This window comes from Elgaria multicarinata, chromosome 1 (assembly GCF_023053635.1).
Source record: "Elgaria multicarinata webbii isolate HBS135686 ecotype San Diego chromosome 1, rElgMul1.1.pri, whole genome shotgun sequence".
In the NCBI taxonomy this organism is placed as follows: domain Eukaryota; kingdom Metazoa; phylum Chordata; class Lepidosauria; order Squamata; family Anguidae; genus Elgaria; species Elgaria multicarinata.
Genome location: NC_086171.1, coordinates 72171002 through 72196802, shown reverse-complemented (window position 1 = coordinate 72196802; position 25801 = coordinate 72171002). Strand labels below are relative to the sequence as shown.

Below are 25801 nucleotides of genomic sequence, written 5' to 3'. Positions count from 1 at the left end.
GGGAAGTGCAGGAAGACAAAAGGATACAAATCCATTCACATGTATATGCTTGCAACATCAAGTCTCTTGTAGCAGGACAATATCAAAGTCTGCCAGATTATTATTATTATTATTATTATTATTATTATTATTATTATTATTATTTATTTATTTATATAGCACCATCAATGTACATGGTGCTGTACAGAGTAAAACAGTAAATCGCAAGACCCTGCCGCATAGGCTTACAATCTAATATAGTCGAGAATACTTTGGTTCCCACTTTTTGAGTTCCACCCAGCGATATTCCAGGAGAGGAGTTTTAGGGGAGGAGTTATTTCCCCCTTTCCTTGTCAGTCTTGCTCGGTGATTGTGTCCAGGATTCCTTCCAGGTTTTCCAGGATACAGCCGTTGAGAAAGTTTACTTGGGGGCTGGGTAGATCCCTGGTTAGCTTGCATGATTTGATAGGATCTGAGGAAACACCTTCATGGGGTTCTGGCTGTTTTGAGTTAGACCAAGATAAGTGATTTGAACTTAAGATTTTACTTTTAGGGTTGTTTTTAGTACACCTGTGTGGATCAGCTAAGAGCTCCCTATTGCCCACACTGCCAAGTGCTGTGTTTTGGTGTAGATTGCAGGATTTTAATATCACAATCTTGGGGCTCAAGGCCACGCCTCCCTTGGAATACGGTTGCTGCATGTCGCATGTTCGATGCGCACCCTCATACGTATCACAGTGATCCTCTGCTGGAATTGCTTCCACGACAGCATAGCGATCAGGGGATTTTGGGCTGATTGTCGTTAGGCACGTTGTATTGTGTTGGTTATTGTGCATAAGGAGCTTTCTAAGGTTGGAAAGTCTCAGTAAAATCTTATGCTGTTCTTGCACCGGTAGGGCGTCATAGCTGTCAATTAGCTGAATTTCTTCAGGTGAGAGGTCCTTGTTGACAGAGTTGGTACTGTCTGGTGTAATTTTCTTAATCCAGTCGATTTTATTATTGTCATTTGGGAAGCCTACACTATGGTTAATTTCGAATGATTGGCAGAGAGTAGGGGGATAATCATCAGACATATTTAGATCAATCAGTTCCCCTACCGGTGGAGCATTGTTAGCAAGTCTGGGGAAGCAATGGGTTCTTGAAGAGAAAACTGGGGATACGTCCTCAAAATGCCTGCTCACCCTCATGCCAATCCTTTGGAATGTTTCTTTAGCCTTGTAGATTCTGGAAGCTATATTGGGTGACACAAATGTTACAATGGCTCGAGCTGAGTGGTAGTTATAAAAGATATATTCTACTTTAAGGACCGAGTCTGAGTTAAGCTGTAATGAGGTGCAAGCTGTTATAACCTGTATAAGGTGTATTATACGTTCTGATTGTGCTAAGCACCCCTTGGGCTTCGGGTAATTGGAAAAAACTAGATTCTGTTTCAGAAGCTGAAGCTGCCATGGTTTGTTAGCTAAGTTATAGTTCGAGTTTGGATTGAACTCCAGTACCGCAGAGGTAATAGGTATTACCTTTTTTGGGAGATGTGAGATTGACCAGGGATCCTGGGTCACATCTTTGGTGGAAACAGGGGTTTGAAGGCAAAGAGCATTTGGTTTCTGTTCCAGGCAGGCCCTATTGGCAGAGTCCTTATTTGCTTTTTTAATTTTTTTGCATGATCTCGAGGGGCTTCCCTGTGGGTTCCTGTCCCTTCCATTCTCGTTTTCTTCCAATAGCTTAAATAATCTATCAAATTGCATTTTGGGTAAGCTTCTCGAACTAGGAAGGGTTTTTATATTTTTTGATTTCTTTGTGTTACAAATTGGGACCTTTGAAGTTTTGAGTTTACGTTTGCCGCTGAACTTGACTGTTTTGTTATTATCTTTACTTTCATCAACATCAGCTTCATCATCACTCTTCATATTGTGAGTGTTTTTATTAACCTCCCTATTTGGATGATCTTTGGCAGAGAGCCCACTGACATATGTGACGTTGGAGGTTGGTGTCGATTTTTTTTTCAGAAGTCCATTTCAGTTTCACTTGACTTGCCCTGGATTCCTTCTTTAGATCTGCCAAGCGCAAAGACTGTTAAAGTAGTCAGAAGCTCCTTGCATTCTGATAGAAACTTCTTTATCAAAGATATATCGTCAGCCCAATTCAGAAACAGTTTCTTGGTCAGCTCATGTTGGCAGTTAAGCAAATTGACTACTGCGTGGAGGTCTTTGTCTTCAGAAGAGATAGAGTGAGTGTTTCGATATGAAGGTAAAGAATTGAGTTTCTTGTCCGAGAATGCATCCCGGCCGATTGGTATGACAGGACTTGTAGAACCGCCTTGAGGAGTTTCAGATGCATGAGACGTATGTCTAGTCTCTGCAAGGGGAGCCCCCACAGATGCAAATTCTGCGGCTAAACTGCATCTACGTTCCTCTGGGTTTTCCCACTCCATAACCCTCATTATACTCTGAGGACCCAGGGACCAGTCTAAAACCTCCAAATCAGGAGTCTTTGTCTCAGGTGTTGGATTGGGATTTTCCTCAGAGTTGATGGCAAAATAGTTAGTAATTTTTAATTGTTTATGGGCTTTAGTCTAGGAGATCACATCTTCAGTCACTGGGACCAGACCTAGTTGTTTATATCCGTCCCTGGTGAGGACCATTGTGCTCCTTATCGTGTTGCACACAGTCAGGGAGCTGGAAAGAGCCCAGTGAGGCACGAGAAGTGAAATCCAGTAACTGATAGCCGATGTATTTTTGGCGATTCCTTTGTCTGAGTGGCGGTAGCTCTAAGGGCAGCAGGAAGAAACAGTCCAAGTTGCAGATAAGCTGGCTTACTAACAGACAAAGCAGTCTCCCTGTAAGCAGATGAGGGCAGTTAACTAACTTTAAGAGTTAGTGATTAGATGATGATTAACAACTTTAATGCTTCAGAACCTCCCAATACTTAGCTCCTAATTGGACTTGACATCCTGCCATTAAACACACCTGGGGGGATCAGCATCTAGAGAGTGGGATCACTTACGACAAGGATTTATGCATAGCGTAGTTACTGGTAATCATATATTTTGTTTTGTTTGTTTGTTTTGCTTCTGCCTTTTTATCCGTTTCCTTCCTTCTTCTTTGTTTCTTAATTTCTTAATTTAATGGTCTTCAGCAGCCGCAGACCTACACACAAATGGACTTTGGACCAACAGGTCATTGACCAGGTTCGCTCATTTAGATATCTGGGTATTCTCTTTAGTGAGTCCCTCTCGTGGAAAGGGCATAGGGAGGCAGCGAAATTGAAAGCACAAAAAACTATAGGGGCTCTAATGAAGTTCTATTATAATAAAGGGGGACAGTTGATCGAACCTGCCCTAAAAATCTTTAACACCAAAGTAATACCACAGCTGCTTTATGGGTCTGAAATCTGGGGGTCTGACAACACCACGACCGAAGCCTTGGAGATTGTGCAGAACAACTTCATTCGAAAACTTTTCTCTCTTCCATCTGGTACCCCTGCAGCTTTTTTGCGCACAGAAGCTGGTAGTCCTTCAGTTAGGGCAAGAATTGAGAGTGCGCAGCTAAAATATTTTAAACGAATCGCCATCTTGCAAAATGAGCGTCTTCCTACCAAGTGTTTTCTAGAAATGGATAACAATTGTCACTGGACAGTAATACTCCAAAAGCTCTTGTATAGTTATCATCTCCCTGAATTGAAGTTTGCTCTAAGCATGGATAAGAAGCAACTAAGGGATTGGTGTTTTTGGGTAGATTCCAGGAGGGACCTGCAACTTATTAAAAATTCTAAATTCTCTCGGTGGTTCCCTCTTCTAAAATCAGAACACTATAGAGCATGTTACCTGTCCAAACTGAGGCCACTGCCCCTGAGAAATGCTTTCATTGAATTGAGGTTTCAAGTGATGCCAACTGCAGTGCTGGATGGACGCTACCACAAGGTACCATTTGAATCGAGATTATGTATCTGTGGTCAACAACAAGTGGAAGACATAACACACTATATGTTAACTTGCCCTTTGTATAGGGACCCAAGAGAGAGACTCCTGAAACCGCTGCTGACATATGGAGGCATGAATGCCCAAGCAGAAACAGTTCTCTTCCTCCTTAGGGATACCAACAGTTATGTCACTCATAAAGTGGCCCTGTTTGCACTGGCAGCGAAAAAGATTAGGAAGAGAGAACTAGATAAAATTGCTATAAACTGCCACGGAGACTCAAAGTGCTGAGCGAAATGAGAGCTTTAGTCACAGTAAATTTAAGCTTGTCTGTATGGTTCTCTTGGCTATTTTAAACTGTTGTGTACTTTTATAGTTGTATGCTTTTCTATGGATGTATTTGTCATGGCCTTCGGCTAGCACAACAAACTGATGATGATGATGATAATTTCTTAATTCTTTGGTTCTTTGATGTCTTACTTCTTTTAATTCCAAGTTCCTGTCTCTCCTACCTCCTCGATACAACCTGAGAGGTTTGGTATGCGAGGGAGCTTCTCTAGAGATATCCAAGGGAGTCAAAACAACCAGGGAACCCTCTACTTGCCGCTCCTTACTTGTTAGAGAACAGCCCAGCTTCAGGTACAGAAGATTAAAATTCCACGGCTCCACAGCAGCAAGTAAAACATTAAAAAGTTAAAAAGTTAAAAACAACAATTCTGCAATATAGAAGCAGAGGAGGTCAAAATACCGCACAGCCTTCCTCCTTCTGAGAGACTGCCAGTTTTTTTTTAAAAAAAATACAAGATAAAATGTTCAAGGCTTGTAAGAAAAAAAAGAGCTAAAATCAGTCGAGTTAAAAAAAAGAATACTAAAATAATTGTTGGTAGTTACGAGAGAGCTCGGAGCCCTCTCAGGACTTCTTCCTGCTCCTACACAGCAGTCCATGGAGCACACAGACACAAACACACAGCTGCACTGTTCCCATCTTCTCAGGCCTCGGTGTTTATTGCCACCGCCACCTCTGTCGCCGCCTCCAACCCAGTCCATGGAGCAACCACAAACACAGTCCTACAGCAGCCCCTCCCTGGGAAACTCAACTCCTACAGCTCCTTACCACCAATAGCTGCTGCCCAGTATTTCCCAAGCGTCGGCAAAACATCCTCAGGCTCCACTCAACTGTGAAGGGGGAGGGAGAGAGGTCCCATTTAACTCTATTTTCTTACTCCTTAGTAGGCATTTTCACCTTAAAAGAAATGCGGAAAATGCACCCTCCTTGTCCGCAGCTCCCTCGTTTTTAAAGATAAAGAGATCAAAATTGGCAAAGTGATAGCTCTTAAGGAGGGCTTTAGCCAGCCAAGTTGGAATCAGATTGGGTCATCTCTTGATTTTAAAGATTTTTTTAAATGTACATTTTAAAAATGCTTACAGCTGCGTAAGCTTTAAAGAGAAATAGATCAAAATACTCCCTTTGAGTAAACCCCATTGCACGGGGAGAGGCTTACTTCTGAATAAACACATATAGAACTGACTGTTAATAGTGTGGTCACTCAGAAGCTTTTTTTAAAAAGTCTAAAACAGCAAACTGGAAAGATGTGCTCTGCAACCCTATGCTTACTTCTGTTAGAAACACGATTTTGAAATGAAATTGCTTGGACAAAGTGGTGAAAGTTTAAACACTCTGTTTTATTGAGCAAACTTGCAAGTTTGGGTGTCTAGGCAGGTAGGCACACGAACCAGTTAGTGCATAGTCTTTTTATCCCTTAGCCCGGCCGAAGCAGTCCCTCCCCAGTCTCTCCATTGGTCAGAGACTAAAGGGGTTACAGCCTATCCCGGTACGCCTTGTAACTCCTCCCTTGTTTACTTGCTTTTTCATTTCATTTGATATTCCACACACTATTACTTACTTATGTCCACATATAGGTTTTATTCTTTCTGGGCACACCTTTCTTTATTCCTCTTCATCACGTCCCCCCCATAAGGTCATGAGTTCAAACAACAGATTTGTTTCTCTTCCCCTATCATAACCTCAAAAACATAAATTCTGACAGTTCACATAGGTATTTAACCTCAAACTCATAAATTCTGAGGGGCTCCAGTAAGTCTAACACACAATTCCGTTACTCATGTTATCTCTGTTATAATAATATGACCTTCCCTCTGCTAGGTCATATCCCCCTGCCCCTCGCCGTCTTCGCCATCCCAGCTGAAAAGACCAACTTTCCTTTTAGCTGACCCATTTCAGAAACTCTCACAAAATGTTTTAATAATGCATTATCTACTATATTTCCCTTATAACATCTATATAATCCATTGGTTATATCTCTTTACAATATACTCATAAATTGAAAAAAGCAACATATTCTATATCTAACACTTCTGAGGTTTTACTTCTGTTTACTCCGAAATAAGTCTCTCTCTGTTCAATGGAGTTTACTCAAAGGGAAACATGCATAAGATTTTAGTATGACTTGGATGTAAATGCAGTTGAAAGCAATGGGATTTAGTCTTGAGTAATGGAACCAGCAGAATTTTATGAACTTGGAGATGCACAGCTTCCCATGACCAAAGGAATGGAAGATCGATCCTTCGCACTTGTGGACTACCAGGAAAATGGGTTTAAGTGGGGAAATTAAAAAAATCATTAAAAAATCAAGGGATAAACCAATATGATTCAAACTTGGCATGAAAAAACCCTACTAAAGTGCTATCACTGTGCCAATTTTGATCTCTTTATCTTTAAAACTTACGCAGGTGTAAGCATTTTGGTTACCTTGGTGCAAAGGAAGGGAACTGACCACCTTCATAGATTTTCTAATAGAATGAATCAGTTTTGTGCACTGGTTTTAATTGGTTGACAATTAACAATTAACAATTATATTATATAATTGTTTAATTATAACAATTAACAATTATAACAATTAACACACCTTCCAGGGATGCTTGGTGAATAAACTTCGGTCCAGCCCCCAGGCTTTTCAAGGACCCTTGCACATGGGGCACCGGCTATGCCCTTCCGAACACAAATGCTTACCCCAATGTCTCAGGGCTCTGGGATAGGCCTTCGGCACACGGGCAGAATCACTGTGGCCCACTGCAGCCACTTGGGAGGGTGCTGGCTGGGCCGTAAAAAGTAGGTGGCCAGATCCAGGCGCAAAGGGCAAAAAAAAAAAAGCCTACAGCACCCGGTATTCCCAGGCGGTCTCCCATCCAGGTAATAACCAGGCCTGACCCTGCTTAGCTTCCGAGATCAGACGAGATCGGGCGTGTTCAAGGTAGTATGGGCGTAGGCAGCAACACTGCCCGCTTTCTCTCACTTCAAGCCGAAACAGCCCTCAGTGCCCCTACACAAGCCAGCTCTGCCTGCTTCTTCTGGAAGGCAGCCTTCTCAGGATTTTTTCCTGCTCCTACGCAACAGTCTATGGAGCATGTAGGTACGAACACACACCTGCACAGGAGCCTCCCCGGCAAAACTAGCTCCCGCACCTCTCAGCCCCCAACAGACACTGATGTCATTTCCCAAGTGCCGGCCTCTTACAGTGCATCTCATGGAGGAGAACATTCCCAGCCAGCCGCCACAGTCTGTTAGGGGAGAGGGCAGCAGGCAGCCCCAGGACGGGGCAAGAGCAAAGGAGCAGACACAAAGAGGGACTTGTCCTTCCTTTCCATACCCACAGCACCATTTACTCTCCATTTACTCCAAAGGATGGGATCTGTCCCTTCTCTTGATTCCCACAGCACCCTTTACTCTTCAGAACAATTAACACACTTTTCAGGGATGCTTCGTCAATAAACGTCCGTCCAGCCCCCAGGCTTTTCAAGGACTCTTGCACATGGGGCGCCGGCTATGCGCTTCCGAACACAAATGCTTACCCCAACGTCTCAGGGCTCTGGGATAGGCCTTCGGCACGCGGGCAGAATCACTGTGGCCCACTGCAGCCACTTGGGAGGGTGCTGGCTGGGCCGTAAAAAGTAGGTGGCCAGATCCAGGCGCAAAGGGCAAAAAAAAAAAAGCCTACAGCACCCGGTATTCCCAGGCGGTCTCCCATCCAGGTAATAACCAGGCCTGACCCTGCTTAGCTTCCGAGATCAGACGAGATCGGGCGTGTTCAAGGTAGTATGGGCGTAGGCAGCAACACTGCCCGCTTTCTCTCACTTCAAGCCGAAACAGCCCTCAGTGCCCCTACACAAGCCAGCTCTGCCTGCTTCTTCTGGAAGGCAGCCTTCTCAGGATTTTTTCCTGCTCCTACGCAACAGTCTATGGAGCATGTAGGTACGAACACACACCTGCACAGGAGCCTCCCCGGCAAAACTAGCTCCCGCACCTCTCAGCCCCCAACAGACACTGATGTCATTTCCCAAGTGCCGGCCTCTTACAGTGCATCTCATGGAGGAGAACATTCCCAGCCAGCCGCCACAGTCTGTTAGGGGAGAGGGCAGCAGGCAGCCCCAGGACGGGGCAAGAGCAAAGGAGCAGACACAAAGAGGGACTTGTCCTTCCTTTCCATACCCACAGCACCATTTACTCTCCATTTACTCCAAAGGATGGGATCTGTCCCTTCTCTTGATTCCCACAGCACCCTTTACTCTTCAGAACAATTAACACACTTTTCAGGGATGCTTCGTCAATAAACGTCCGTCCAGCCCCCAGGCTTTTCAAGGACTCTTGCACATGGGGCGCCGGCTATGCGCTTCCGAACACAAATGCTTACCCCAACGTCTCAGGGCTCTGGGATAGGCCTTCGGCACGCGGGCAGAATCACTGTGGCCCACTGCAGCCACTTGGGAGGGTGCTGGCTGGGCCGTAAAAAGTAGGTGGCCAGATCCAGGCGCAAAGGGCAAAAAAAAAAAAAAAAAGCCTACAGCACCCGGTATTCCCAAGCGGTCTCCCATCCAGGTACTAACCAGGCCTGACCCTGCTTAGCTTCCGAGATCAGACGAGATCGGGCGTGTTCAAGGTACTATGGCAGGCAGCAACATTGCCTCCTTTCCCTCACTTCAAGCTGAAGCAGCCTCTAGTACCCCTTCACAAAGCAATTCTGCCTGCTTTTTCCAGATGACTGCCTTCCTCTCAGGACTTCTTCCTGCTCCTACGCAGCAGTCCATACAGCACACAGGCACAAACATACACCTGCATGGGCACCTCTCTCACAAAACTAACTCCCAGCCATCAACAGATGCTGCCTGTAATTTCCCAAGCACCGGCTTTTTAGAGTGCATCTGATGGAGGAGAGCAGTCCCAGCCAGGCTCACGACTTGGTTAAGAGAGAGGAGAACGGGGAAGAGCAAAGGAGCAGATCTGTCCCTTCTCTCGATTCCCACAGCACCCTTTACTCTTCAGAACAATTAACACACTTTTCAGGGATGCTTCGTCAATAAACGTCCGTCCAGCCCCCAGGCTTTTCAAGGACTCTTGCACATGGGGCGCCAGCTATGCGCTTCCGAACACAAATGCTTACCCCAACGTCTCAGGGCTCTGGGATAGGCCTTCGGCACGCGGGCAGAATCACTGTGGCCCACTGCAGCCACTTGGGGGGTTGCTGGCTGGGCCGTAAAAAGTAGGTGGCCAGATCCAGGCGCAAAGGGAAAAAAAAAAAAAAAGCCTACAGCACCCGGTATTCCCAGGCGGTCTCCCATCCAGGTACTAACCAGGCCTGACCCTGCTTAGCTTCCGAGATCAGACGAGATCGGGCGTGTTCAAGGTAGTATGGCCATAGGCAGGAACACTCCCCGCTTTCTCTCACTTCAAGCCGAAACAGCCCTCAGTGCCCCTACACAAGCCAGCTCTGCCTGCTTCTTCTGGAAGGCAGCCTTCTCAGGATTTTTTCCTGCTCCTATGCAACAGTCCATGGAGCATGTAGGTACGAACACACACCTGCACAGGAGCCTCCCCGGCAAAACTAGCTCCCGCACCTCTCAGCCCCCAACAGACACTGATGTCATTTCCCAAGTGCCGGCCTCTTACAGTGCATCTCATGGAGGAGAACATTCCCAGCCAGCCGCCACAGTCTGTTAGGGGAGAGGGCAGCAGGCAGCCCCAGGACGGGGCAAGAGCAAAGGAGCAGACACAAAGAGAGACTTGTCCTTCCTCTCCATACCCACAGCACCATTTACTCTCCATTTACTCCAAAGGATGGGATCTGTCCCTTCTCTCGATTCCCACAGCACCCTTTACTCTTCAGAACAATTAACACACTTTTCAGGGATGCTTCGTCAATAAACGTCCGTCCAGCCCCCAGGCTTTTCAAGGACTCTTGCACATGGAGCGCCGGCTATGCGCTTCCGAACACAAATGCTTACGCCAACGTTTCAGGGCTCTGGCGATGGGCCTTCGGCACACGGACGGAACCACTGTGGCCCACTGCAGCCACTTGGGGGGTTGCTGGCTGGGCTGTAAAAAGTAGGTGGCCAGATCCAGGCGCAAAGGGCAAAAAAAAAAATGCCTACAGGACCCGGTATTCCCAGGCGGTCTCCAGATGACTGCCTTCCTCTCAGGACTTCTTCCTGCTCCTACACAGCAGTCCATGGAGCACAAAGACACAAACACACAGCTGCACTGTTCCCATCTTCTCAGGCCTCGGTGTTTATTGCCACCGCCACCACTGTCGCCGCCTCCAACCCAGTCCATGGAGCAACCACAAACACAGTCCTACAGCAACCCCTCCCTGGGAAACTCAACTCCTACAGCTCCTTACCACCAATAGCTGCTGCCCAGTATTTCCCAAGCGTCGGCAAAACATCCTCAGGCTCCACTCAACTGTGAAGGGGGAGGGAGAGAGGTCCCATTTAACTCTATTTTCTTACTCCTTAGTAGGCATTTTCACCTTAAAAGAAATGCGGAAAATGCACCCTCCTTGTCCGCAGCTCCCTCGTTTTTAAAGATAAAGAGATCAAAATTGGCAAAGTGATAGCTCTTAAGGAGGGCTTTAGCCAGCCAAGTTGGAATCAGATTGGGTCATCTCTTGATTTTAAAGAATTTTTTAAATGTACATTTTAAAAATGCTTACAGCTGCGTAAGCTTTAAAGAGAAATAGATCAAAATACTCCCTTTGAGTAAACCCCATTGCACGGGGAGAGGCTTACTTCTGAATAAACACATATAGAACTGACTGTTAATAGTGTGGTCACTCAGAAGCTTTTTTTAAAAAGTCTAAAACAGCAAACTGGAAAGATGTGCTCTGCAACCCTATGCTTACTTCTGAGGTCTTACTTCTGTTTACTCCGAAATAAGTCTCTCTCTGTTCAATGGAGTTTACTCAAAGGGAAACATGCATAAGATTTTAGTATGACTTGGATGTAAATGCAGTTGAAAGCAATGGGATTTAGTCTTGAGTAATGGAACCAGCAGAATTTTATGAACTTGGAGATGCACAGCTTCCCATGACCAAAGGAATGGAAGATCGATCCTTCGCACTTGTGGACTACCAGGAAAATGGGTTTAAGTGGGGAAATTAAAAAAATCATTAAAAAATCAAGGGATAAACCAATATGATTCAAACTTGGCATGCTAAAAACCCTACTAAAGTGCTATCACTGTGCCAATTTTGATCTATTTATCTTTAAAACTTACGCAGATGTAAGCATTTTTGAAGTTCCCTTTTAAAAAAAATTAAATCAAGGGATGAACCAAAATGATTCAAACTTGGAGTAGCTAAAGACTTCCTTAAGAGCTATCACTGTGCCAAGTTTGATCTCTTTATCTTTAAAGCTTATGCAGATGTAAGCATTTTGGTTACCTTGGTGCAAAGGAAGGGAACTGACCACCTTCATTGATTGTCTAATGGCATGAATCAGTTTTGTGCACTGGTTTTAATTGGCTGACAATTAACAATTAACAATTAAATTATATACTTGTTTAATTATAATTATAACAATTAACAATTATAACAATTAACACACCTTCCAGGGATGCTTGGTGAATAAACTTCGGTCCAGCCCCCAGGCTTTTCAAGGACTCTTGCACATGGGGCACCGGCTATGCCCTTCCGAACACAAATGCTTACCCCAATGTCTCAGCCTCTGGGATAGGCCTTCGGCACACGGGCAGAACCACTGTGGCCCACTGCAGCCACTTGGGAGGTTACTGGCTGGGCCATAAAAAGTAGGTGCCAGATCCAGGCACAAAGGGGGGGGGGGGGAAGCCTACAGCACCCGGTATTCCCAGGCGGTCTCCCATCTAGATACTAACCAGGCCTGACCCTGCTTAGTTTCCGAGATCAGACGAGATCGGGCGTGTTCAAGGTAGTATGGCCGTAGGCAGCAACACTCCCCGCTTTCTCTCACTTCAAGCCGAAACAGCCCTCAGTGCCCCTACACAAGCCAGCTCTGCCTGCTTCTTCTGGAAGGCAGCCTTCTCAGGATTTTTTCCTGCTCCTATGCAACAGTCCATGGAGCATGTAGGTACGAACACACACCTGCACAGGAGCCTCCCCGGCAAAACTAGCTCCCGCACCTCTCAGCCCCCAACAGACACTGATGTCATTTCCCAAGTGCCGGCCTCTTACAGTGCATCTCATGGAGGAGAACATTCCCAGCCAGCCGCCACAGTCTGTTAGGGGAGAGGGCAGCAGGCAGCCCCAGGACGGGGCAAGAGCAAAGGAGCAGACACAAAGAGAGACTTGTCCTTCCTCTCCATACCCACAGCACCATTTACTCTCCATTTACTCCAAAGGATGGGATCTGTCCCTTCTCTCGATTCCCACAGCACCCTTTACTCTTCAGAACAATTAACACACTTTTCAGGGATGCTTCGTCAATAAACGTCCGTCCAGCCCCCAGGCTTTTCAAGGACTCTTGCACATGGAGCGCCGGCTATGCGCTTCCGAACACAAATGCTTACGCCAACGTTTCAGGGCTCTGGCGATGGGCCTTCGGCACACGGACGGAACCACTGTGGCCCACTGCAGCCACTTGGGGGGTTGCTGGCTGGGCTGTAAAAAGTAGGTGGCCAGATCCAGGCGCAAAGGGCAAAAAAAAAAATGCCTACAGGACCCGGTATTCTGCCTGCTTTTTCCAGATGACTGCCTTCCTCTCAGGACTTCTTCCTGCTCCTACACAGCAGTCCATGGAGCACAAAGACACAAACACACAGCTGCACTGTTCCCATCTTCTCAGGCCTCGGTGATTATTGCCACCACCACCTCTGTCGCCGCCTCCAACCCAGTCCATGGAGCAACCACAAACACAGTCCTACAGCAGCCCCTCCCTGGGAAACTCAACTCCTACAGCTCCTTACCACCAATAGCTGCTGCCCAGTATTTCCCAAGCGTCGGCAAAACATCCTCAGGCTCCACTCAACTGTGAAGGGGGAGGGAGAGAGGTCCCATTTAACTCTATTTTCTTACTCCTTAGTAGGCATTTTCACCTTAAAAGAAATGCGGAAAATGCACCCTCCTTGTCCGCAGCTCCCTCGTTTTTAAAGATAAAGAGATCAAAATTGGCAAAGTGATAGCTCTTAAGGAGGGCTTTAGCCAGCCAAGTTGGAATCAGATTGGGTCATCTCTTGATTTTAAAGATTTTTTTAAATGTACATTTTAAAAATGCTTACAGCTGCGTAAGCTTTAAAGAGAAATAGATCAAAATACTCCCTTTGAGTAAACCCCATTGCACGGGGAGAGGCTTACTTCTGAATAAACACATATAGAACTGACTGTTAATAGTGTGGTCACTCAGAAGCTTTTTTTAAAAAGTCTAAAACAGCAAACTGGAAAGATGTGCTCTGCAACCCTATGCTTACTTCTGTTAGAAACACGATTTTGAAATGAAATTGCTTGGACAAAGTGGTGAAAGTTTAAACACTCTGTTTTATTGAGCAAACTTGCAAGTTTGGGTGTCTAGGCAGGTAGGCACACGAACCAGTTAGTGCATAGTCTTTTTATCCCTTAGCCCGGCCGAAGCAGTCCCTCCCCAGTCTCTCCATTGGTCAGAGACTAAAGGGGTTACAGCCTATCCCGGTACGCCTTGTAACTCCTCCCTTGTTTACTTGCTTTTTCATTTCATTTGATATTCCACACACTATTACTTACTTATGTCCACATATAGGTTTTATTCTTTCTGGGCACACCTTTCTTTATTCCTCTTCATCACGTCCCCCCCATAAGGTCATGAGTTCAAACAACAGATTTGTTTCTCTTCCCCTATCATAACCTCAAAAACATAAATTCTGACAGTTCACATAGGTATTTAACCTCAAACTCATAAATTCTGAGGGGCTCCAGTAAGTCTAACACACAATTCCGTTACTCATGTTATCTCTGTTATAATAATATGACCTTCCCTCTGCTAGGTCATATCCCCCTGCCCCTCGCCGTCTTCGCCATCCCAGCTGAAAAGACCAACTTTCCTTTTAGCTGACCCATTTCAGAAACTCTCACAAAATGTTTTAATAATGCATTATCTACTATATTTCCCTTATAACATCTATATAATCCATTGGTTATATCTCTTTACAATATACTCATAAATTGAAAAAAGCAACATATTCTATATCTAACACTTCTGAGGTTTTACTTCTGTTTACTCCGAAATAAGTCTCTCTCTGTTCAATGGAGTTTACTCAAAGGGAAACATGCATAAGATTTTAGTATGACTTGGATGTAAATGCAGTTGAAAGCAATGGGATTTAGTCTTGAGTAATGGAACCAGCAGAATTTTATGAACTTGGAGATGCACAGCTTCCCATGACCAAAGGAATGGAAGATCGATCCTTCGCACTTGTGGACTACCAGGAAAATGGATTTAAGTGGGGAAATCAAAAAAATCATTAAAAAATCAAGGGATAAACCAATATGATTCAAACTTGGCATGAAAAAACCCTACTAAAGTGCTATCACTGTGCCAATTTTGATCTCTTTATCTTTAAAACTTACGCAGATGTAAGCATTTTTGAATTTCCCTTTTAAAAAAAAATAAATCAAGGGATGAACCAAGATGATTCAAACTTGGAGTAGCTAAAACTTCCTTAAGAGCTATCACTGTGCCAAGTTTGATCTCTTTATCTTTAAAGCTTATGCAGATGTAAGCATTTTGGTTACCTTGGTGCAAAGGAAGGGAACTGACCACCTTCATAGATTTTCTAATAGAATGAATCAGTTTTGTGCACTGGTTTTAATTGGTTGACAATTAACAATTAACAATTATATTATATAATTGTTTAATTATAACAATTAACAATTATAACAATTAACACACCTTCCAGGGATGCTTGGTGAATAAACTTCGGTCCAGCCCCCAGGCTTTTCAAGGACCCTTGCACATGGGGCACCGGCTATGCCCTTCCGAACACAAATGCTTACCCCAATGTCTCAGGGCTCTGGGATAGGCCTTCGGCACACGGGCAGAATCACTGTGGCCCACTGCAGCCACTTGGGAGGGTGCTGGCTGGGCCGTAAAAAGTAGGTGGCCAGATCCAGGCGCAAAGGGCAAAAAAAAAAAAGCCTACAGCACCCGGTATTCCCAATTTAGTCTTGAGTAATGGAACCAGCAGAATTTTATGAACTTGGAGATGCACAGCTTCCCATGACCAAAGGAATGGAAGATCGATCCTTCGCACTTGTGGACTACCAGGAAAATGGGTTTAAGTGGGGAAATTAAAAAAATCATTAAAAAATCAAGGGATAAACCAATATGATTCAAACTTGGCATGAAAAAACCCTACTAAAGTGCTATCACTGTGCCAATTTTGATCTCTTTATCTTTAAAACTTACGCAGATGTAAGCATTTTTGAATTTCCCTTTTAAAAAAAATTAAATCAAGGGATGAACCAATATGATTCAAACTTGGAGTAGCTAAAGACTTCCTTAAGAGCTATCACTGTGCCAAGTTTGATCTCTTTATCTTTAAAGCTTACGCAGATGTAAGCATTTTTGAATTTCCCTTTTAAAAAAAAATTAAATCAAGGGATGAACCAATATGATTCAAACTTGGAGTAGCTAAAGACTTCCTTAAAAGCTATCACTGTGCCAAGTTTGATCTCTTTATCTTTAAAGCTTATGCAGATGTAAGCATTTTGGTTACCTTGGTGCAAAGGAAGGGAACTGACCACCTTCATAGATTTTCTAATAGAATGAATCAGTTTTGTGCACTGGTTTTAATTGGTTGACAATTAACAATTAACAATTATATTATATAATTGTTTAATTATAATTATAACAATTAACAATTATAACAATTAACACACATTCCAGGGATGCTTGGTGAATAAACTTCAGTCCAGCCCCCAGGCTTTTCAAGGACTCTTGCACATGGGGCACCGGCTATGCCCTTCTGAACACAAATGCTTACCCCAATGTCTCAGCCTCTGGGATAGGCCTTCGGTACATGGGCAGAACCACTGTGGCCCACTGCAGCCACTTGGGAGGTTACTGGCTGGGCCATAAAAAGTAGGTGGCCAGATCCAGGCACAAAGGGGGGGGGGGAAAAGCCTACAGCACCCGGTATTCCCAGGCGGTCTCCCATCCAGGTACTAACCAGGCCTGACCCTGCTTAGCTTCCGAGATCAGACAAGATCAGGCGTGTTCAAGGTAGTATGGCCGTAGGCAGCAACATTGCCCGCTTTCTCTCACTTCAAGCCGAAACAGCCCTCAGTGCCCCTACACAAGCCAGCTCTGCCTGCTTCTTCTGGAAGGCAGCCTTCTCAGGATTTTTTCCTGCTCCTATGCAACAGTCCATGGAGCATGTAGGTACGAACACACACCTGCACAGGAGCCTCCCCGGCAAAACTAGCTCCCGCACCTCTCAGCCCCCAACAGACACTGATGTCATTTCCCAAGTGCCGGCCTCTTACAGTGCATCTCATGGAGGAGAACATTCCCAGCCAGCCGCCACAGTCTGTTAGGGGAGAGGGCAGCAGGCAGCCCCAGGACGGGGCAAGAGCAAAGGAGCAGACACAAAGAGAGACTTGTCCTTCCTCTCCATACCCACAGCACCATTTACTCTCCATTTACTCCAAAGGATGGGATCTGTCCCTTCTCTCGATTCCCACAGCACCCTTTACTCTTCAGAACAATTAACACACTTTTCAGGGATGCTTCGTCAATAAACGTCCGTCCAGCCCCCAGGCTTTTCAAGGACTCTTGCACATGGAGCGCCGGCTATGCGCTTCCGAACACAAATGCTTACGCCAACGTTTCAGGGCTCTGGCGATAGGCCTTCGGCACACGGACGGAACCACTGTGGCCCACTGCAGCCACTTGGGAGGGTGCTGGCTGGGCCGTAAAAAGTAGGTGGCCAGATCCAGGCTCAAAGGGCAAAAAAAAAAAAAAAAAAGCCTACAGCACCCGGTATTCCCAGGCGGTCTCCCATCCAGGTACTAACCAGGCCTGACCCTGCTTAGCTTCCGAGATCAGACGAGATCGGGCGTGTTCAAGGTAGTATGGCCGTAGGCAGCAACACTGCCTCCTTTCCCTCACTTCAAGCCAAAACAGCCTCTAGTACCCCTTCACAAAGCAATTCTGCCTGCTTTTTCCAGATGACTGCCTTCCTCTCAGGACTTCTTCCTGCTCCTACACAGCAGTCCATGGAGCACAAAGACACAAACACACAGCTGCACTGTTCCCATCTTCTCAGGCCTCGGTGATTATTGCCACCACCACCTCTGTCGCCGCCTCCAACCCAGTCCATGGAGCAAACACAAACACAGTCCTACAGCAGCCCCTCCCTGGAAAACTCAACTCCTACAGCTCCTTACCACCAATAGCTGCTGCCCAGTATTTCCCAAGCGTCGGCAAAACATCCTCAGGCTCCACTCAACTGTGAAGGGGGAGGGAGAGAGGTCCCATTTAACTCTATTTTCTTACTCCTTAGTAGGCATTTTCACCTTAAAAGAAATGCGGAAAATGCACCCTCCTTGTCCGCAGCTCCCTCGTTTTTAAAGATAAAGAGATCAAAATTGGCAAAGTGATAGCTCTTAAGGAGGGCTTTAGCCAGCCACGTTGGAATCAGATTGGGTCATCTCTTGATTTTAAAGAATTTTTTAAATGTACATTTTAAAAATGCTTACAGCTGCGTAAGCTTTAAAGAGAAATAGATCAAAATACTCCCTTTGAGTAAACCCCATTGCACGGGGAGAGGCTTACTTCTGAATAAACACATATAGAACTGACTGTTAATAGTGTGGTCACTCAGAAGCTTTTTTTAAAAAGTCTAAAACAGCAAACTGGAAAGATGTGCTCTGCAACCCTATGCTTACTTCTGAGGTCTTACTTCTGTTTACTCCGAAATAAGTCTCTCTCTGTTCAATGGAGTTTACTCAAAGGGAAACATGCATAAGATTTTAGTATGACTTGGATGTAAATGCAGTTGAAAGCAATGGGATTTAGTCTTGAGTAATGGAACCAGCAGAATTTTATGAACTTGGAGATGCACAGCTTCCCATGACCAAAGGAATGGAAGATCGATCCTTCGCACTTGTGGACTACCAGGAAAATGGGTTTAAGCGGGGAAACTAAAAAAATCATTAAAAAATCAAGGGATAAACCAATATGATTCAAACTTGGCATGCTAAAAACCCTACTAAAGTGCTATCTGTGCCAATTTTGATCTATTTATCTTTAAAACTTACGCAGATGTAAGCATTTTTAAATTTCCCTTTTAAAAAAAATTAAATCAAGGGATGAACCAAGATGATTCAAACTTGGAGTAGCTAAAGACTTCCTTAAGAGCTATCACTGTGCCAAGTTTGATCTCTTTATCTTTAAAGCTTATGCAGATGTAAGCATTTTGGTTACCTTGGTGCAAAGGAAGGGAACTGACCACCTTCATAGATTTTCTAATAGAATGAATCAGTTTTGTGCACTGGTTTTAATTGGCTGACAATTAACAATTAACAATTATATAATATAATTGTTTAATTATAACAATTAACAATTATAACAATTAACACACTTTTCAGGGATGCTTCGTCAATAAACGTCCGTCCAGCCCCCAGGCTTTTCAAGGACTCTTGCACATGGAGCGCCGGCTATGCGCTTCCGAACACAAATGCTTACGCCAACGTTTCAGGGCTCTGGCGATGGGCCTTCGGCACACGGACGGAACCACTGTGGCCCACTGCAGCCACTTGGGAGGGTGCTGGCTGGGCCGTAAAATGTAGGTGGGCAGATCCAGGCGCAAAGGGCAAAAAAAAAAAAAAAGCCTACAGCACCCGGTATTCCCAGGCGGTCTCCCATCCAGGTACTAACCAGGCCTGACCCTGCTTAGTTTCCAAGATCAGACGAGATCGGGCGTGTTCAAGGTAGTATGGCCGTAGGCAGCAACACTGCCCGCTTTGTCTCACTTCAAGCCGAAACAGCCTCTAGTACCCCTTCACAAAGCAATTCTGCCTGCTTTTTCCAGATGACTGCCTTCCTCTCAGGACTTCTTCCTGCTCCTACGCAGCAGTCCATGCAGCACACAGGCACAAACACACAGCTGCACTGTTCCCATCTTCTCAGGCCTCGGTGTTTATTGCCACCGCCACCTCTGTCGCCGCCTCCAACCCAGTCCATGGAGCAAATACAAACACAGTCCTACAGCAGCCCCTCCCTGGGAAACTCAACTCCTACAGCTCCTTACCACCAATAGCTGCTGCCCAGTATTTCCCAAGCGTCGGCAAAACATCCTCAGGCTCCACTCAACTGTGAAGGGGGAGGGAGAGAGGTCCCATTTAACTCTATTTTCTTACTCCTTAGTAGGCATTTTCACCTTAAAAGAAATGCGGAAAATGCACCCTCCTTGTCCGCAGCTCCCTCGTTTTTAAAGATAAAGAGATCAAAATTGGCAAAGTGATAGCTCTTAAGGAGGGCTTTAGCCAGCCAAGTTGGAATCAGATTGGGTCATCTCTTGATTTTAAAGAATTTTTTAAATGTACATTTTAAAAATGCTTACAGCTGCGTAAGCTTTAAAGAGAAATAGATCAAAATACTCCCTTTGAGTAAACCCCATTGCACGGGGAGAGGCTTACTTCTGAATAAACACATATAGAACTGACTGTTAATAGTGTGGTCACTCAGAAGCTTTTTTTAAAAAGTCTAAAACAGCAAACTGGAAAGATGTGCTCTGCAACCCTATGCTTACTTCTGAGGTCTTACTTCTGTTTACTCCGAAATAAGTCCCTCTCTGTTCAGTGGAGTTTACTCAAAGGGAAACATGCATAAGATTTTGGTATGACTTGGATGTAAATGCAGTTGAAAGCAATGGGATTTAGTCTTGAGTAATGGAACCAGCAGAATTTTATGAACTTGGAGATGCACAGCTTCCCATGATCAAAGGAATGGAAGATCGATCCTTCGCACTTGTGGACTACCAGGAAAATGGGTTTAAGTGGGGAAATTGAAAAAATCATTAAAAAATCAAGGGATAAACCAATATGATTCAAACTTGGCATGCAAAAAACCCTACTAAAGTGCTATCACTGTGCCAATTTTGATCTATTTATCTTTAAAACTTACGCAGTCGTAAGCATTTTTGAATTTTCCTTTTAAAAAAAATTAAATCAAGGGATGAACCAAGATGATTCAAACTTGGAGTAGCTAAAGACTTCCTTAAGAGCTATCACTGTGCCAAGTTTGATCTCTTTATCTTTAAAGCTTATGCAGATGTAAGCATTTTGGTTACCTTGGTGCAAAGGAAGGGAACTGACCACCTTCATAGATTTTCTAATAGAATGAATCAGTTTTGTGCACTGGTTTTAATTGGTTGACAATTAACAATTAACAATTATATTATATAATTGTTTAATTATAACAATTAACAATTATAACAATTAACACACCTTCCAGGGATGCTTGGTGAATAAACTTCGGTCCAGCCCCCAGGCTTTTCAAGGACTCTTGCACATGGGGCACCGGCTATGCCCTTCCGAACACAAATGCTTACCCCAATGTCTCAGCCTCTGGGATAGGCCTTCGGCACACGGGCAGAACCACTGTGGCCCACTGCAGCCACTTGGGAGGTTGCTGGCTGGGCCGTAAAAAGTAGGTGGCCAGATCCAGGCGCAAAGGGCAAAAAAAAAAAAGCCTACAGCACCCGGTATTCCCAGGCGGTCTCCCAGCCAGGTACTAACCAGGCCTGACCCTGCTTAGCTTCCGAGATCAGACGAGATCGGGCGTGTTCAAGGTAGTATGGCCGTAGGCAGCAACACTGCCCGCTTTGTCTCACTTCAAGCCGAAACAGCCCTCAGTGCCCCTACACAAGCCAGCTCTGCCTGCTTCTTCTGGAAGGCAGCCTTCTCAGGATTTTTCCTGCTCCTACGCAACAGTCCATGGAGCATGTAGGTACGAACACACACCTGCACAGGAGCCTCCCCGGCAAAACTAGCTCCCGCACCACTCAGACCCCAACAGACACTGATGTCATTTCCCAAGTGCCGGCCTCTTACAGTGCATTTCATGGAGGAGAACATTCCCAGCCAGCCGCCACAGTCTGTTAGGGGAGAGGGCAGCAGGCAGCCCCAGGACGGGGCAAGAGCAAAGGAGCAGACACAAAGAGGGACTTGTCCTTCCTCTCCATACCCACAGCACCATTTACTCTCCATTTACTCCAAAGGATGGGATCTGTCCCTTCTCTCGATTCCCACAGCACCCTTTACTCTTCAGAACAATTAACACACTTTTCAGGGATGCTTCGTCAATAAACGTCCGTCCAGCCCCCAGGCTTTTCAAGGACTCTTGCACATGGGGCGCCGGCTATGCGCTTCCGAACACAAATGCTTACCCCAACGTCTCAGGGCTCTGGGATAGGCCTTCGGCACGCGGGCAGAATCACTGTGGCCCACTGCAGCCACTTGGGAGGGTGCTGGCTGGGCCGTAAAAAGTAGGTGGCCAGATCCAGGCGCAAAGGGCAAAAAAAAAAAAAAAAAGCCTACAGCACCCGGTATTCCCAGGCGGTCTCCCATCCAGGTACTAACCAGGCCTGACCCTGCTTAGTTTCCGAGATCAGACGAGATCGGGCGTGTTCAAGGTAGTATGGCCGTAGGCAGCAACACTGCCCGCTTTGTCTCACTTCAAGCCGAAACAGCCTCTAGTACCCCTTCACAAAGCAATTCTGCCTGCTTTTTCCAGATGACTGCCTTCCTCTCAGGACTTCTTCCTGCTCCTACGCAGCAGTCCATGCAGCACACAGGCACAAACACACAGCTGCACTGTTCCCATCTTCTCAGGCCTCGGTGTTTATTGCCACCTCTGTCGCCGCCTCCAACCCAGTCCATGGAGCAAACACAAACACAGTCCTACAGCAGCCCCTCCCTGGGAAACTCAACTCCTACAGCTCCTTACCACCAATAGCTGCTGCCCAGTATTTCCCAAGCGTCGGCAAAACATCCTCAGGCTCCACTCAACTGTGAAGGGGGAGGGAGAGAGGTCCCATTTAACTCTATTTTCTTACTCCTTAGTAGGCATTTTCACCTTAAAAGAAATGCGGAAAATGCACCCTCCTTGTCCGCAGCTCCCTCGTTTTTAAAGATAAAGAGATCAAAATTGGCAAAGTGATAGCTCTTAAGGAGGGCTTTAGCCAGCCAAGTTGGAATCAGATTGGGTCATCTCTTGATTTTAAAGAATTTTTTAAATGTACATTTTAAAAATGCTTACAGCTGCGTAAGCTTTAAAGAGAAATAGATCAAAATACTCCCTTTGAGTAAACCCCATTGCACGGGGAGAGGCTTACTTCTGAATAAACACATATAGAACTGACTGTTAATAGTGTGGTCACTCAGAAGCTTTTTTTAAAAAGTCTAAAACAGCAAACTGGAAAGATGTGCTCTGCAACCCTATGCTTACTTCTGAGGTCTTACTTCTGTTTACTCCGAAATAAGTCCCTCTCTGTTCAGTGGAGTTTACTCAAAGGGAAACATGCATAAGATTTTGGTATGACTTGGATGTAAATGCAGTTGAAAGCAATGGGATTTAGTCTTGAGTAATGGAACCAGCAGAATTTTATGAACTTGGAGATGCACAGCTTCCCATGATCAAAGGAATGGAAGATCGATCCTTCGCACTTGTGGACTACCAGGAAAATGGGTTTAAGTGGGGAAATTGAAAAAATCATTAAAAAATCAAGGGATAAACCAATATGATTCAAACTTGGCATGCAAAAAACCCTACTAAAGTGCTATCACTGTGCCAATTTTGATCTATTTATCTTTAAAACTTACGCAGACGTAAGCATTTTTGAATTTTCCTTTAAAAAAAAATTAAATCAAGGGATGAACCAAGATGATTCAAACTTGGAGTAGCTAAAGACTTCCTTAAGAGCTATCACTGTGCCAAGTTTGATCTCTTTATCTTTAAAGCTTATGCAGATGTAAGCATTTTGGTTACCTTGGTGCAAAGGAAGGGAACTGACCACCTTCATAGATTTTCTAATAGAATGAATCAGTTTTGTGCACTGGTTTTAATTGGTTGACAATTAACAATTAACAATTATATTATATAATTGTTTAATTATAACAATTAACAATTATAACAATTAACACACCTTCCAGGGATGCTTGGTGAATAAACTTCGGTCCAGCCCCCAGGCTTTTCAAGGACTCTTGCACATGGGGCACCGGCTATGCCCTTCCGAACACAAATGCTTACCCCAATGTCTCAGCCTCTGGAATAGGCCTTCGGCACACGGGCAGAACCACTGTGGCCCACTGCAGCCACTTGGGAGGTTGCTGGCTGGGCCGTAAAAAGTAGGTGGCCAGATCCAGGCGCAAAGGGCAAAAAAAAAAAAAGCCTACAGCACCCGGTATTCCCAGGCGGTCTCCCAGCCAGGTACTAACCAGGCCTGACCCTGCTTAGCTTCCGAGATCAGACGAGATCGGGCGTGTTCAAGGTAGTATGGCCGTAGGCAGCAACACTGCCCGCTTTGTCTCACTTCAAGCCGAAACAGCCCTCAGTGCCCCTACACAAGCCAGCTCTGCCTGCTTCTTCTGGAAGGCAGCCTTCTCAGGATTTTTCCTGCTCCTACGCAACAGTCCATGGAGCATGTAGGTACGAACACACACCTGCACAGGAGCCTCCCCGGCAAAACTAGCTCCCGCACCACTCAGACCCCAACAGACACTGATGTCATTTCCCAAGTGCCGGCCTCTTACAGTGCATTTCATGGAGGAGAACATTCCCAGCCAGCCGCCACAGTCTGTTAGGGGAGAGGGCAGCAGGCAGCCCCAGGACGGGGCAAGAGCAAAGGAGCAGACACAAAGAGGGACTTGTCCTTCCTCTCCATACCCACAGCACCATTTACTCTCCATTTACTCCAAAGGATGGGATCTGTCCCTTCTCTCGATTCCCACAGCACCCTTTACTCTTCAGAACAATTAACACACTTTTCAGGGATGCTTCGTCGTCCGTCCAGCCCCCAGGCTTTTCAAGGACTCTTGCACATGGGGCGCCGGCTATGCGCTTCCGAACACAAATGCTTACCCCAACGTCTCAGGGCTCTGGGATAGGCCTTCGGCACGCGGGCAGAATCACTGTGGCCCACTGCAGCCACTTGGGAGGGTGCTGGCTGGGCCGTAAAAAGTAGGTGGCCAGATCCAGGCGCAAAGGGCAAAAAAAAAAAAAAAAAGCCTACAGCACCCGGTATTCCCAGGCGGTCTCCCATCCAGGTACTAACCAGGCCTGACCCTGCTTAGCTTCCGAGATCAGGCGTGTTCAAGGTAGTATGGCCGTAGGCAGCAACACTGCCCGCTTTGTCTCACTTCAAGCCGAAACAGCCTCTAGTACCCCTTCACAAAGCAATTCTGCCTGCTTTTTCCAGATGACTGCCTTCCTCTCAGGACTTCTTCCTGCTCCTACGCAGCAGTCCATGCAGCACAAAGACACAAACACACAGCTGCACTGTTCCCATCTTCTCAGGCCTCGGTGTTTATTGCCACCGCCACCTCTGTCGCCGCCTCCAACCCAGTCCATGGAGGAACCACAAACACAGTCCTACAGCAGCCCCTCCTTGGGAAACTCAACTCCTACAGCTCCTTACCACCAATAGCTGTTGCCCAGTATTTTCAAGCGTCGGCAAAACATCCTCAGGCTCCACTCAACTGTGAAAGGGGAGGGAGAGAGGTCCCATTTAACTCTATTTTCTTACTCCTTAGTAGGCATTTTCACCTTAAAAGAAATGCGGAAAATGCACCCTCCTTGTCCGCAGCTCCCTCGTTTTTAAAGATAAAGAGATCAAAATTGGCAAAGTGATAGCTCTTAAGGAGGGCTTTAGCCAGCCAAGTTGGAATCAGATTGGGTCATCTCTTGATTTTAAAGAATTTTTTAAATGTACATTTTAAAAATGCTTACAGCTGCGTAAGCTTTAAAGAGAAATAGATCAAAATACTCCCTTTGAGTAAACCCCATTGCACGGGGAGAGGCTTACTTCTGAATAAACACATATAGAACTGACTGTTAATAGTGTGGTCACTCAGAAGCTTTTTTTAAAAAGTCTAAAACAGCAAACTGGAAAGATGTGCTCTGCAACCCTATGCTTACTTCTGAGGTCTTACTTCTGTTTACTCCGAAATAAGTCTCTCTCTGTTCAGTGGAGTTTACTCAAAGGGAAACATGCATAAGATTTTAGTATGACTTGGATGTAAATGCAGTTGAAAGCAATGGGATTTAGTCTTGAGTAATGGAACCAGCAGAATTTTATGAACTTGGAGATGCACAGCTTCCCATGATCAAAGGAATGGAAGATCGATCCTTCGCACTTGTGGACTACCAGGAAAATTTAAAAAATCATTAAAAAATCAAGGGATAAACCAATATGATTCAAACTTGGCATGCCTTCAACAGGGCCATGAGCACACTCAACCCAACAACTGTCATTCCACCACCGATCCCTCAAAAGAGAAGCAAAATATCTGGGCCAAGATGGGGTGCACAATCTGTGCAGAAAATTCCTTAGACAACCATCAGAGGAACCTCAAGGGGACCTTAGTTCTAAATCCTGAGATCATA

The 25801-nt window shown here is 45.4% G+C and overlaps 10 non-coding genes and 2 pseudogenes across 10 annotated transcripts; all 12 read right to left on the bottom strand.

Moving 5' to 3' along the window:
- Positions 1 to 7065: 7065 nt before the first annotated feature.
- LOC134413539 (5S ribosomal RNA) lies at positions 7066 to 7184 on the bottom strand. The gene has a single exon (XR_010026544.1). It is a non-coding gene; the product is annotated as a 5S ribosomal RNA (ribosomal RNA).
- Positions 7185 to 7904: 720 nt separating this feature from the next.
- LOC134413538 (5S ribosomal RNA) lies at positions 7905 to 8023 on the bottom strand. Its single transcript, XR_010026543.1, has one exon. It is a non-coding gene; the product is annotated as a 5S ribosomal RNA (ribosomal RNA).
- A 725-nt stretch (positions 8024 to 8748) lies between these two features.
- On the bottom strand, positions 8749 to 8867 carry LOC134413546 (5S ribosomal RNA; annotated as a pseudogene).
- Positions 8868 to 9492: 625 nt separating this feature from the next.
- On the bottom strand, positions 9493 to 9611 carry LOC134413518 (5S ribosomal RNA). Its single transcript, XR_010026524.1, has one exon. It is a non-coding gene; the product is annotated as a 5S ribosomal RNA (ribosomal RNA).
- A 2420-nt stretch (positions 9612 to 12031) lies between these two features.
- LOC134413537 (5S ribosomal RNA) lies at positions 12032 to 12150 on the bottom strand. The gene has a single exon (XR_010026542.1). It is a non-coding gene; the product is annotated as a 5S ribosomal RNA (ribosomal RNA).
- Positions 12151 to 16312: 4162 nt separating this feature from the next.
- Positions 16313 to 16431, bottom strand: LOC134413533 (5S ribosomal RNA). Its single transcript, XR_010026538.1, has one exon. It is a non-coding gene; the product is annotated as a 5S ribosomal RNA (ribosomal RNA).
- A 727-nt stretch (positions 16432 to 17158) lies between these two features.
- Positions 17159 to 17277, bottom strand: LOC134413448 (5S ribosomal RNA). The gene has a single exon (XR_010026472.1). It is a non-coding gene; the product is annotated as a 5S ribosomal RNA (ribosomal RNA).
- Positions 17278 to 19023: 1746 nt separating this feature from the next.
- On the bottom strand, positions 19024 to 19142 carry LOC134413534 (5S ribosomal RNA). The gene has a single exon (XR_010026539.1). It is a non-coding gene; the product is annotated as a 5S ribosomal RNA (ribosomal RNA).
- Positions 19143 to 20885: 1743 nt separating this feature from the next.
- Positions 20886 to 21004, bottom strand: LOC134413526 (5S ribosomal RNA). The gene has a single exon (XR_010026531.1). It is a non-coding gene; the product is annotated as a 5S ribosomal RNA (ribosomal RNA).
- Positions 21005 to 21728: 724 nt separating this feature from the next.
- Positions 21729 to 21847, bottom strand: LOC134413531 (5S ribosomal RNA). Its single transcript, XR_010026536.1, has one exon. It is a non-coding gene; the product is annotated as a 5S ribosomal RNA (ribosomal RNA).
- A 1738-nt stretch (positions 21848 to 23585) lies between these two features.
- On the bottom strand, positions 23586 to 23704 carry LOC134413523 (5S ribosomal RNA). The gene has a single exon (XR_010026529.1). It is a non-coding gene; the product is annotated as a 5S ribosomal RNA (ribosomal RNA).
- Positions 23705 to 24421: 717 nt separating this feature from the next.
- On the bottom strand, positions 24422 to 24530 carry LOC134413545 (5S ribosomal RNA; annotated as a pseudogene).
- Between the last annotated feature and the right edge of the window lie 1271 nt (positions 24531 to 25801).